Source organism: Aegilops tauschii, chromosome 7 (genome assembly GCF_002575655.3).
Source record: "Aegilops tauschii subsp. strangulata cultivar AL8/78 chromosome 7, Aet v6.0, whole genome shotgun sequence".
Lineage (NCBI taxonomy): Eukaryota > Viridiplantae > Streptophyta > Magnoliopsida > Poales > Poaceae > Aegilops > Aegilops tauschii.
In genome coordinates this window covers 485,266,098-485,280,583 of record NC_053041.3, presented here as the reverse complement: position 1 = coordinate 485,280,583, position 14,486 = coordinate 485,266,098, and positions in this window count along the sequence as shown.

Genomic DNA, 14,486 nt, shown 5'->3' with positions numbered 1-14,486 from the left:
CACTCAACGCTTCAAAGGCCTAAGTACCGCGCGCTCCTCTCAAAGGACGAACTCCTTGTCACGGACCGGAGCCTCGGCCGTCAGAGTTGCGGGGGGGGGGGGGGGGGGAGGGAGGCCCGAGAGGGGAAAATCGCAAGAAAACGGCTCAAAAGATGAAAAGCAAAGGCGCAAACATTCACGAAATTTACACATCACAAGTTCAAATTTAAATAGGCCCAAGGCCAGAATTCATTACACCCAAGCACCCCCAGTGGGTGGGTGGACCTACTACCTAACAGAGATTTGTACCAAGTCAATGCAGGACAGCCTCGGGCATCTCCAGCACCAGGTCACATGGCAGATGGCTCCCCCTCGGTGACCTCCGGGTTCCTCGAGGTGCCGGTGTCCTCCTCGACACCAGCATCACGGTAGATGTCTGTCTCCTCGGAGCTGCCCTCCGGGTCGTCCAGAAGCAGGCTGTAGTCGTCGACAGGCACGACTCCACCATCCTCCACCCGCTCCGGCCGGAACTCGTCATGGAAGGCGAACCCGGTGATGTAGCTGGCCCGGGCAGCAATCCGTCCGGCCTCCTCCTGCAGCTGGCTCTCTGAGTCGGCTCGCTGGCCCATCAACGCATCCAGCGACATGTCCGGATGCCAAGACATCGCAAATCGGAGTGCCATCTCGGCACCAGCACGAGCGGCAGAATCACGTCAGTCATGGAGCCGATCCGGCCCTGCCTCCAACCACCGCGCCAGCCGTGTGAAGCTGTTCGGTGCAACGGAACCTGGCCACAGGGTCGCCGTCATCGCCGCGCCGGCCTCAGAGAGCCGCCCCATCTGCTCGCCCAAGACTCGCAGACGAGCCTCGACGGCGGTCACGATCTCCGGGAAAGGTCCAAGCCACATGTGGGTCGGTCTCGAAGCTGACGACTCCCTGCGGGTGTCGCTGAAAGCGGACGGCCTCCTCCGCCAGCTGGCGCGTCTCCACGAAGGCCCCTGCCAGAAAGCGAAGCAAGTCAGAAAAAATCACCAAGGACAAGAAGCCGGGATCCTAACCCGGCAGAACCCAAGAAAAGTACTTACTGGAGAAGGACTCTTCCAGGTGTTGCGCTTCGAGCAACGTACCACGCCGCTCCCAGGCAATGGTGCGGTCACGCTTCTCCAGTGCCTTCTCCAGGTCGGCGACCTGGGCAAGGGCCGCCTTCAGCTCGACGTCCTTGGCCTCGGTCGTCTTCTCGGCCTCCTCGCGATGACGGGTTTCCCCCTGACGGGTCTCCTCCGCCGCGGCCACCAGCCCCTTCAGGCACTCCACCCCGGCCTGGAGCTGGCCCTTATCATCGGCCAGCTTGCCACGTTGCTGGTCGGCCTCGGCAAGGGCCTGCTGCACCTCCACAACCTTGGCGGCCTCCGCCTTGAGGCGTTCCACCTCGGCCTCGAGACAGCTCTTGTCGCCCGCCAGCTGCTCCTGCAGCCGACTGGCTTTATCAAGCGCCTGCCGAGCTCCTGTCGCCGCCGCTTTCGCCTCCTCCACCTCGGCCCCAAGCCAGCCAGCGTCAGCAAGAAGCCGGTCGTGATGGAAGCCGGCTCGGATCAGCCGGGTTCTCCAGGACAGCACCTTGGCTGCAGAAGAAAGATTTAGAAACAAAAGTACCAGTTTAAGATTCGACCCAACTGCTACATAGTTGGCCCGAATCTCGGGGGCTACAGCCAGTGGGTGCCCTAGCGCGCCCCCACTAAAAAAGAGCACGCAAAAGAAGAATACCTGCCGCAATGCAGAGCTCCTCTTCCTTGGCGGCGAGCTGCTCCTTGAGCTGCCGGTGCTTGTTCAGGAGCCGGTTGAAGACGCTGACACGGTAGGAATCCAGTTGCTGCAAGCGGCAACGATCAGCAGGAGAAAGCAGTTTAAGATTCGACCGAACTACTACATAGTTGGCCCGAATCTCGGGGGGCTACACCCTGTGGGTGCGCTAGCGTGCCCCCACACGGAAGAAGCAACCGGAAGAAAAAACAGACAAGAGAAAACTTACGAGCACGGCGAGCTCCAGCTCCCGCGTCTGCTCCAGCTCGGCCTGGGCAAAGGCCTGGATCCTGTCCGTGCGCCCCCCGCAGGCGCCGGCTCATGGCGGCCATCGCCGCCTCCTCCTGAGTCTGGGGCCCATAGACCTCGCCGAGCCCACTTCGAGCCGGCTGCGACCCGGCGGCCCGTCGACTCCCCAGCCTGAGCACCAGGGCGTGCTCTCCGACGCCCTCGCCGGCACCTCCTCCGACGCCCTCGCCGGCACCTCCTCCGGTGCCCTCTCTGGCACCATCGCCGGCTCAGCGGCCGAGACGACCTGCGGCGCCGCCACCAGCGACGCCTCGCTCGTCGACACCCGAGGCGCCCCCTCCGGTGCCATCCGCGGCGCTTCCTCGAAGACGGCGTCGTCGCCGCCTCCGTCGGTTCCCGCCCACTCGACCATGTCGGTCCGCGGCGCTTCCTCGAAGACGGCGTCGTCGCCGCCTCCGTCGGTTCCCGCCCACTCGACCATGTCGGTCCGCAGCGGGGTGTCGTCCCCAAGTACCACGACCTCCCGGTCGAGGTCCATCATGTCCGAATGGCCTCCTTGGCCGCGCTCCCCCTCCGACGATGGCTCGAAGACCATCGCCGCCACCACTATCGCCGCCGGCATCTCCGGCCACGCCGGCTCCTCGCCAGCTTGCGCTCACGTTGTCACGGCGTTGACCCAGGCATACGTCGACGCCGCCTCCAGCTCCGCCTCGGCCCGATTCCGATCCCGCCACGCCAGGCCTTCGGTATCGGCCGGGCCCAGGCCGAGATCTGGATCCACCGGCTCCTCCTCCTCATCGTCGGCGCTTGTCCGGGTCCTCCGGAACGCGGCGCCCTCGACGGACACGACGTCCGCCGCCGCCAACGCCAACGAGATCGGCGACCTGAAGCTCAAAGCAAAGTAAACCCACGAAAACCAAGGAAAGCCGCTCGGCCACTTGGACTCAAGCAAAAAGGAACTTACCTGAGCACCACCAGAACGGCGGGCCTTGCCGGCCTCTCCTCCGGAGCGCCACGCCTCCTCTTGGCAGGCGATTTCGCGCCCCCGGCCGGGTTCACCGCACACTTCACGGCCGGGGCCCGCAACGCGACGTTGTCCTTCCCGTGCGGCCGGCTCATCGCCGGCGCCCCCCGCGACGACCCGGCTCCGGCCGCGCCGCCGCCTCCTCCGCCCAGTGCCACTACATCAAACGACTCGCATCAGCATCACCCGCGCTGCCTCGCACCCAGCGACTTAAGAAAAACAGAAGAGAAAGCTTACCTGCGCGGTGCCCCGTGCGGACATCAGCGGCCGCCTCCTCCCCTCTGCCATGGGCCACGGGTTCCTCCGAGATGGCCCGTGCCACCTGCTTCGACGCCCAGTCGTAAGGATGCCGGATGGCATTCAGAAGCACCTCCCGCGTCGTGTCGGGACGAACAAGAAGATGGGCGGCAGCAAAGTACAGGGACCAGGGACTCACCACGGGTGCCGGGTTTGCCTGGCTGTACGGCGGCTTCCCGAACTCCCATTCGTTCCGCAGTTTGGCCTTGGAGATGTCGTTGACCCGGCGGGCGACCTGATCCGCCCCCAGCCGCATGTTCGACATGCGGTTGGGGTCCTGAAGCCCATTCATCTGATCGATGAGGTGGCTGCGCTGCTGCAGCGGCAGCACTCGGCGCCTGATGAAGGCGGTGATGAGGTCGGTGCCGGCGAGCCCTTCCCGCGTCTTCATCTCCAACACCCGTTGGTAGAGGTTGAGCACCTCCTGCGACGGGTGCTTGGGGTAATAGCCCCAGTTCTGCTTCCCCCACGGTCGTGAGTCGATGAAAGGCGGCAAATTGATACGGTCCATGCCAAGATTGCGGACGTAGAAGAAGGAGTTCTGTTTCTTGGCAGAATCCTCCAGCGGCATCTTGGGGCAGTTCGTGCCCGACCGCTTGGTGATGACGGCGGCCCCGAAGTGAGACATCTCCCTAGCCCTCGGCCCCTGCTGCTTCAAGGAGAAGAAGCGCACCTAGAGATCGATTGAAGGCTCGCCCCCAGGTACCCCTCGCAGAGGGTGACGAAGCCCGAAAGCTACACGATGGCGCCGGCACCAAGATGATGGGGCTGGAGCCCGAAGAACTCCAAGAAGTCGTGGAAGAATGTGCTCGCAGGAAGGCCGAACCCGCGTTTGAAGTACGGGTAGAAGACCACGCGCTCCGTGCCCTCGGGCCGCGGCTCCCGCTCACCCTGCGGCAAGCACACGGCAACCTCCGTCTCCCCCGGCAAGTGCTTGGTGGTGCGGAGATAAGCGATGTCGTCCAAAGTAACGGTCGAGCCCATCCACGAGCCCGACGGCAGTGCCATCGACGAAGAGGAAGAAAAGAAAGGAAGAAGAGTGGCGATGAAGCTCCGCTCGAAACAACGGGCGTCGTAGCGCGCAGCGGTCGCAAGAAGCAGAGGGAGGATGAAGAGGCGGAGGAGTGCGAGCAAGAATGGCTTCCACTGCTCCCCTCACCCAATTTATAACCCGCGGTTCGAACGTGGGGAAGTGGGATCGTTTGCGCTCGCCCGTCCCACTTCCCCGCAATAACTGCGCACTTTTTTTCTACGCGCGCAATAACTGCCCGGAGAAGGGCAACCGACTTGCGGACGCCCCAATAAATCGGCGCGCGTGAGCCGAGGGCGCACGGCGGCAGGCCCCAACGCGTCGCCCCGTCTCATCACGCGCGTGGCTTGTCAGGCCCCTCCGGCTCCCGGGCACCATGAGGCGCCTGCGCGAATCCCAAAATATTGCCTCAAGATTCGACAGACCCTTCGGTTTCCCACTCCAGCCGGGGTGTCGCGATCCGGCTTCCGGAAGCCGGCACACAGTGGGTGTTGCCGGACCCGGCGGTCACAAAATTCGCCGCCTCAAAAAGGGGGAAACTGCGAAGGCCCTCCCATCCAAAGAAGGCGGACCTTCACAGCTTCGGGGACTACTGTCGGGGGGATGAACCCCGGGCAGGCAACGGAACCTGGATCCTTTTTAAAAACAACGGGGCCAGCATCGTCCCTCAAGCCGGCTCATGCTTGGCTGGGTTGCTCAACTTGGCCAAGCCCCTCGACCCGACCAAACTCTCCAGCCCGGCCGTACTCCTCAAACCCGGCCCCAACGATCAGCTCAAGGCGGCCGAACCCGGCACACCAAGACTTCTCCAACAACCCAGCTCCCCTTTGGCGTGTTCCCCAACCCGGCCTCGGGTCAGCTCTCGTCCCATCCAGGCCGTACGATGGGACGAGTCTCCACCCACCGATGACCGAGGCAACAGTGCCCCGCCCATGCCTCTGGTCAGCTGGGGCGTGGCAACAGTGCCCCACCTACCCGCCGACCAGGGCCGGCGTGGCAACAGTGCGCCCACCGTCACTGCTGATGCTAGCAAGTGGTGACCTGACGGAGCGCCACTGTACCCGACTCAACCCGGCCACTCCCTGACGATCGACAGGATGGCGAATAGTGCCCCTAGGCACGCGGGGCCCGTGCCCGGAGAACCCGGCGAGCCCTGACACCCGGCGGGTCCCGGCACCGGCTTCCCGGACGATGACAACCCGACCCCACAGCTTTGTAACATTACCATTTTACCCCTAGGGGGTTGGTCTATTAGACCCCCAGGAGCCCTCATGCATACAGGCAATCAAGGAAGTCGACAATAGAGAGAACCATTACAAGCAACACACACACCCAAGGAGAGGGAGTAGCCTAAGCCCTGGTCTGCCCACCTTCTTCTTCATACAGCTCTAGGAGCAACTCTGTACTGTCGCGTACCAACCACACTCGGCGGGACTAGGGGTGTTATCTCTCCGGAGAGCCCCGAACCTGGGTATGTCTTGCGTCCCACGCTCGCTCATGCCGACCTCGCCTCTGGAGCCCACCAGTGCCCTCGAGCCTCCTCCTCTCTTCTGCCATCCCTTGGCATCTGCCGTGCGCCCACCACGACACGTATGTATGTATGTATGTACGAAGAACACCACATGTACAAATGCTTGTTTGCTCGATTTAGAGTGAATGTGCAAACTACAAAGGAGGTGTTTGTTTGCCTGAGTGGTAACATAAAGGGAAAGGGGAACAGATTACAAAGTGTAACAGTTCCAGACTGGACAAATCACATGTTGTTTGGTTCGGCTTTGTAAAGGAAACAGATTCCTTAGCAGTGTTAGTAATGTGAGTACATCAGCAGGTGCTTTGGAGAATTCCACGTATAGAACACAACAAGCAGAGTAATATGAATACATTACCACAGCTATCACATGCAATTTGCAAGTATTTCACAAGCACGGCTTCGAATTCATCAAACAAGCACATAATTTAGAAATGTTTTTGCATGCATCCAATGCAAATACATTTTAACCAGATTTTTACGACACTTTAATGACATTACACATTTTTTAAATGCATATTAACCTCCACCACACCATTGATCTTCCCTTCTACTCAACCCTACTTATGTTTTCATCAGCTGCCAATAAGCAAGAGTTAAAATGAGAAATAAAGAAACACAAGAGACAGCCGGTAATAAATAGTTTAACTAGCACTTACTTTGTTGTTCAATCGCAAAATCACTTGGGCAAGCCTACACATAGCTCACAATTGATAGTAGAATAAACTAGGAAGAATAGTTTGTTTTGTTCATTGAACAAATTTAGTTCTGAATATTCCAGTACAAACTCATAAAAGGTTGTCAGGAGTCACTCTTGCATATACTAGTACATACTCATACAAGGCTTTAATAAGATGAGCATATTCAAAGTAACTGATTGCACTAGGTGAGCTTTAATAAGATGATACTAGCACTTTTGTTCATTGTCTTAGATGAGCTTATTCAAAGGAACTGACTCAAAAGAGGTGCACCGCTTTCAACAAGCAACTAGTCAAGTAGAGATTGCAAATGTTAGGCATATAAAAGAGGGGATCTCTACCATGCATTTCAACACATTGACAAAGATAACAATTGAAAAAAGAGGGGTATTTGTACAACAAATCATGTCACCTCTGCTGGAAAAAAGATGTTCCTTTCCCGTCAACCTTTCATTTTCTCATCTGCCAATGAGCAGCCAATAATTAGATATAAGAGAAAATACTTTATGAGATGCAAGATTCATAATCTGAGTATGTTTTGTTAACTAGTATAGTAACTGACTTCATTCTACCAGCTTAATAGTAAACACAAGTTAGTAATATTATCAAAGCTAACAAAGTAGAGTTTAGCAAAACAAATACCAGATAGCATTTTAAGGACGAAGTCCCTCCTCAGAATTACCGATAGCACAAGAATCTTTTCATGTGCTCTGGAGCTTTAGCCAATATGGTTGCCGCTTCAACAATCTCGCTCCTAGTGAAGGCACAAGCCTGCTCAATTCACTAATATCCTTATCTCCTGATTTCTATTGAGGGTCCTCTTATGCTACTTCTTGCGCCATTGCTGCTGAGAATGATGTTGCCATTGTACTAACATGTTGAGTCACACTGTTCAGCTCGCTATTTACATCGTGAAGCATGTCAACAAACGGATTGCTTGGTCCCTCGCCCTCTTTGGCCTTGGCTCCTTCTTCTGCCTCTTGGAGCTAGTTGTATCAATAGAGCAACTGTTAATGGACCGAGCTGTCCCTATTGAGATCAGGTAATCTTCCTCATTTTCTTATTCCTCCATAGCTATTTCCTTTTCCATGTTTCTCGCTGCAGCTCGCCAAAGCCTTCAACACTTTCCCTAGTTGCAATATCACTGCTATAGATAGCCGCCAGTTGCTCAAATTATGGCAATGAAACACCATACACTCCCTTTGCCTCCTTATGAATCTACATGTCTTTTTACAAAAGAAGAAAGTTGGTTTTCGGTAGCAAGGACAATAACAAGGTATAGAAATAGTAGTAGTTTCTTCTTAACTTTTTATAAAATAAGAAAGTTAGTTTTCACAAACATTTGTAATACATGATCTTTTTCATCAAAAAATTACCATCGACCATTTGTAATACATTTAAACAATAATACATGCAACTATGGACAAGAGCTACTATAAGAAAAATGCTACCATGGACCAGAGCTACTATAACATTTTGTAAGAGGACAGTAATAAAGCATAACAAGCAGTTTAGTTACAACAGTACCAACCACAGTAGCAAACATAATAGCAGTAGAAACAATATCAAGTGGTTCATTTTTAGTGGTTGAAGTGATCTACCTTACAATGTGTCGTATACTGTGCCTTCTCGTATTGAATCATCTTCCGATTTCCATCCCATGTGAAACCATTTTGGATATCATTACTTCAAGAGCACCCAATTTCTTCCTAAAGTACCCCACTCTTGATTCAATGTGTGGTGCTGCAGTGATACCACGGCATGGGAACTTCTCAGCAAGATGTTTCTCCAATAACACCAAGTATCCACCCTTGAAGGCACCATCAGCTTTCCACCTCGTATCCAAAGACAACTCATGTAGGGCTTTAATAAGCTCATCGTCCACATCCGAAGTCCAGTTCCTTTTGTTCTTGTCTCTTCCACAGGACATACTTGAGCTATCCACGCTGTCCATATTTGCATAAGCAAGAGTGAGCACAAATGAGATGGCAAATATAATAAAAGGAAACAAATGCAAATGAGATGCAACGGTAACTTGCAAATATAATTGAAAGGGAACAAATGCAAATGAGATAGCATATACCCCCTCTGTATCAAACTATAAGACGCCTTTGGACACTATCATATAGTGTCCAAAGGCATCTTATATTTTGATACAGAGAGAGAATACAAAATAGGAGATGAATTATATGGGTATAACCTGTCATCTAGGAATAGGTAGTCCTTTGCAAGGATACAAGTGACATGTCCACTGCCTTTCCTCGTTTATTTTGGTTTTATGTTCCTCCTTTATTTTGGTTTTACGTTGGCTCACCGCGCATTGCTTCACTCGTCATTGAGATTTTTCCCGTAATTTCTCAATCCCCTGCTCAATTTTCTATTGTGCCTTTTAGCATTGTTTAGAAGTCCCGTCATATTGTACAACTGAATGATCAAATAAGTGAACATTAGAAACACCTGATATTAGAAATGTCCACCCTTTAGAGCATCTACAGCCGGGCGCCCAAACCGACCTCAAAGGACCGGGCGGCCTGATGGCGCTTGAACTACATCGGTATTTCCCCAAAGAGGAAGGGATGATGCAGCACAGCTACGGTAGGTATTTCCCTCAGTTATGAAACCAAGGTATCAATCCAGTAGGAGAACCAAGCAACACTATGTAAACAGTACCTGCACACAAAGAACAAATACTTGCAACCCGACGCTTATGAGGGGTTGTCAATCCATCTTATGGGTAGCGACGTAGGAAATTGTCAAGTTAACGGAATAAAACTGTGATAGATTGGATAAATAGATCTCGATAAAACGCGAAATAAAATAGATAATAAAAAGTGCAGCCAGGTATTTTTGCGTTTTTGGAATAAAGATCTGAAAACAAAAGCAAATAAAAATAGATCTCAAAGCAAATATGATAAAGAATAGACCCGGGGGCGTAGATTTCACAAGTGGCTTCTCTCAAAAATAGCACACGACGGGTAAACAAATTACTGTTGGGCAATTGATAGAACTTCAAATAATTATGCCGATACCCAGACAATGATCATTATATAGGCATCACGTCCATGATTAGTAGACTGACTCCTGCCTGCATCTACTACCATTACTCCACACATCGACCATTATCTAGCATTCATCTAGTGTATAAAGTTCATGGAGAAAGAGAGTAATGCAATAAGAACGATGACATGATGTAGACAAGATATATTCATGTAGGAATAGATCCCATATTTTTATCCTTAATAGCAACAATACATACGTGTCTTGATGCCCCTTCTGTCACTGGGAAAGAACACCGCACAATCGAACCCATCACAAAGCACCTCTTCCCATGGCAAGAAAAATCAATCTAGTTGGCCTAACTAATCCAAAGATTCGAAGAAGAAATATGAGGCTATAAGTAATCGTGCATAAAAGAGATCAAATAACTAAAATAACTTTCATGGATATATAGATCTGATCATAAACTCAAAGTTCATCGAATCCCAACAAACACACCGCAGAAAGAGTTACATCAAATAGATCTCCAAGATACATTGTATTGAGAATCAAAAGAGAGAAGAAGCCATCTAGCTACTGCTACAGACCCGTAGGTCTACAATGAACTACTCACGCATCATCGGAGAGGCACCAATGAGGATGATGAACTCCTACGTGATGGTGTCTAGATTGGATCTCGTGGTTCAGAACTTGCGGTGGCTGGAATTGTGTTTCGTCGACTCCCCTAGGGTTTTTGGAACATTTGGGTATTTATAGGGAGAAGAGGCGGTGCGGGAGGCCACCGAGGTGGGCACAACCCACCAGGGCGCGCCTGGGCCCCAAGGCGCACCCAGGTGGGTTGTACCCCCCTCAGGGCACCCCTCTGGTACTTCTTTGGCCCATCTCTTGTTCCTTCTGGTCCAGAAAAATTCTCCAAAAAGTTTTGCTGCGTTTGGACTCCGTTTGGTATTGATTTTCTGCGAAGTAAAAAACAAGCAAAAAACAGCAACTGGCATTGGGCACTATGTCAATAGGTTAGTCAAAAAAATGATATAAAGTTTCTATAAAATGATTGTAAAACATCCAAGAATGATAATATAACAGCATTCCACAGCTGGCTGTATCCACGGGTGCCGTCCATACCAACACTTTCAAGGAATTTATTATTTGACAACAAAAAGTAAATTCATTTTTCATTTCGGGACTGCGCATCCCTAATACCTTTGCCGTACTCTCGTGCAATGACAAGTGAATAAACACTCATCTTGAGAATAACACATCTAGCATGGAAAAATATTAGCCACCCCCTACCGTTTCATGACCGGTACGAGCACACAAAAAGGAAATTTATTTTGAAAATTAGAGATGGCACATACAAATTTGCTTAGAACGGCACAGGAATACCGCATATAGGTAGGTATAGTGGACTCATGTGGCACAACTAGTTTAAAGGATTTTGGATGCAAAAGTAGTATTTCTACTTAGTACAAATGGAGGCTAGCAAATAGATTGAGAAGCAACCAACCAACAAACGAAAAAATCTCACAAGCGAGCATTAAGCATAACTAACACCGAATAATCACCATAAGTACGATGTAATTTCATTGCATAAATATTACTTTCGTGCTTGCATAGGGAATCACAAACCTTAACACCAATATTCTTACTAAAGCATAATTACTCACCAACATGACTCGCATATCACTATCATCATATCGCAAAACTATTACAAAGAATCAAGTTTATTTTGTTCAATGATCTTCATGAAAGTTTTTATTATATCCCTCTTGAATATCTATCACTTTGGGACTAGTTTCATGTGTTGCTTTCAATAGCTCAAACAAATATAAGTGAAGAGCATGAGCATAAAAAAATTCGTATCTCAAAATAATATAAGTGAAGCATGAGAGAATTTCTTCAAAATACTAACTCTCAAATAAATCTAAGTGAAGCATGAGAGCATTTCTTCAAAAATATTAAAGCACACCGTGCTCAAAAAGATGTAAGTGAAGCACTAGAGCAATTCCATAGCTCAAAAAATTTAAGTGAAGCATATAGAGCAATTCTAACAAATCATAGCATAATTTTGGATCTCTCAAATAGGTGTGTTCAGCAAGGATACTTGACACAAAACAAAAAGAAAAACAAGCAAAGACTCATATAATATAAGACGCTCCAAGCAAAACTCATGATATGTGACGAATAAAAATATAGCTCCAAGTAAAATACCGATGGTTGTTAGAAGAAAGAGGGGATGCCTTCCGGGGCATCCCCAAGCTTACTCGCTTGTTTCTCTTTGGATAATAACTAGGGGTTCCATGGTGCATCCCCAAGCTTAGGCTCTTCTTACACCTTATTCCTTCATCCATCGTGATCTCACCCAAAACTTGAAAACATCAAACACACAAAGCTCAACAAAACCTTCATGAGATTCGTTAGTATAAGAAAGCAAATCAATACTCTAAGTACTGTTGAAAACCCATTTATAATTTTATTTGTGCATTATATCTATTGTATTCTAACTTTTCCATGGCTTATACCCTCCAATACAATCCATAGATTCATCAAAATAAGCACACAACGCAAAGAAAATAGAATTTGTCAAAAACAGAACAGTGTGTAGTAATCTGAAAACTTCGAATACTTATGTTACTCCAAAAATTCTAAAAAAATAGGAAAACATGAGCAATTTGTATATAAATCTTGTGTACAACAATCGGAATTTTATCGCGCTTCAGTGATTTTACAAAATTCTGTTACTGGCGCACAAAGTTTCTGTTTTTCAACCAGATCAAATCAACTATCACCCAACATGATCCCAAAGGCTTTATGTCGGTGTCAAAACCCGCAGATCTCAGGTAGGGGGGCCCAAGCTGTGTATCTGAGGATCGGTGGTAGTAGGGGGAGACAAGGACACGATGTTTACCCAGGTTCATGCCCTCTCGATGGAGGTAATACCCTACTTCCTGCTAGATTGATCTTGATGTATATGGGGATTACAAGAGCTGATCTACCTCGAGATCGTATTGGCTAAACCCTAGAAGTATAACCTGTGATTGTTCTGTTAGCCTCTACGGACTAAACCCTCCGTCTTATATACACGTCGGAGGGGACCTAGGGTTTGTACAGAGATGACTTGAGGACGAAGGAATCATTACATCCGGACATGCAACTTGCCTTTCTACATATAAGGGAGCCCAACCGGACACGGGGGATGACCTTCTGCTTTAATCTTCACGGCCCATGAGTCTGGCCCACCTTCAGTAGACCGGACCCCCGAGGACCCCTAAATCCAGGACTCCCTCAGTAGCCCCTGAACTTGCCTTCAATGACGAGGTTGTATCCGGCTTCATGTCTTCGGTCTTGTAAGGCAAGTTCCTCTTCGAAAAAAAAGACAGTTCGACTCTGACTTTGATACCCCATCTTGGTGATTCCTTCCCTCCGTCGCCTCGGCTTCCATGTGTCAGATGAATGCAAACAGTCCATGTATTTTTTAAAAATAAACCCTTGGCCACTTGAGGATGGCGTCTATTTAAAGAGATTGGATCTCAGATGGCTTTCTACACCACGCAGAAATCCTTAGCGCCAGCCACGAGAAATCCTCAAAACATGGCCAGCGCCCCCGGCTCCTCCTCGCGCCCCCACGTCCCTCAAGCAGGTGATTGGGAAATCTGCTCAGTATGTCATGCCCACCTAAATAGACTTCAAACGGAGGGATATCTCCCTCCTGCGGATCTAGTCTCCGTTCGGGCTGGATTAACTTCGATTGACGGCGAAGCCTTGATGGAAAACTTCCCCAACCCCACCAAAGAGGAGCGGGTGGGCTTCGTTTCCTACCTCCTAAGAGGTGTAGGATTTCCAATCCATCCTTTCCTCAGAGGTTTTCTAGAGTTTTATGGGCTCCAACTGCACAATCTCATGCCAGGTTCTATCCTGCACATTGCTGGTTTCGTTGCTCTTTGCGAGCTATTCTTAGGCTGTGAGGCTCATTTCGAGCTATGGAGGAAATTCTTTTGCCTCGTCCCTCGCTCCCAAAAGGGATCCATATTCGAGGTAGGCGACGCCGAAGTGTGACGTATAGTAGGGACAGGTTACCTATCCGGCACTCCCAAGAAGGGACCCGAAGAGTGGCCCTCGGAGTGGTTTTATATCGAAGACGTTGTTCTTCGGGACCCTGTTCGGCATGTTCTTCCCAAATTCTCCAGCGCTCCTTTTAATAAATGCTTCAACTGGCGCCCCCGAAGCCCCAAGGAAGAAGACAGCACGAAAATTAAGAGGCTGGTCAGCAAGATTAGAGTGCTTGCCCACTCCAAACTTTCAATAATTGAAGTAATGGCCATCGCGATAAAGCGGTGCGTTCAGTCACTCCAGTCCAGAGGGTTTCCCATGTGGCATTACAAAGGGCAAGATGATGCATCCCGTGCCCTACGCGAAGGTCCGGATACCCCAGCTGACTTGGCTGCCATCCTAGCTGATCTTTATAAGGGGAGAAAGAGGAATTTGTCCATTTGAAATGCTAGGAAAGTTTTTCCATGTATAACCCCATCGACTGGGTAAGTTTTTTTCAATTGCTAGCTTTATCCGACCTCTTTATTGAGATATGCCAATCGAAATATATTCGGTTGTTTACAACAGGAATGGAGGAAGGTGATCGAGGGGGTTTATTGCCCTGCCCCGCAGCCAGAGGATCATATTCTCGACAAAGATCCCGGATTTGAAGATGATCCGGATATATTCATAGAACTCACTGAAGGGGTTTTCTACCAGGCGAGCCACAATGGTAGATAAGTGGCTATTCACTACTGCAGGATGCTGCTAACACGACACTACGATCAGAGTCCCTTCGAGAAACTGTGTGTGATGCCATAATCGCAAACGGTGCTGTATGAAAACCGTCAGAAATGT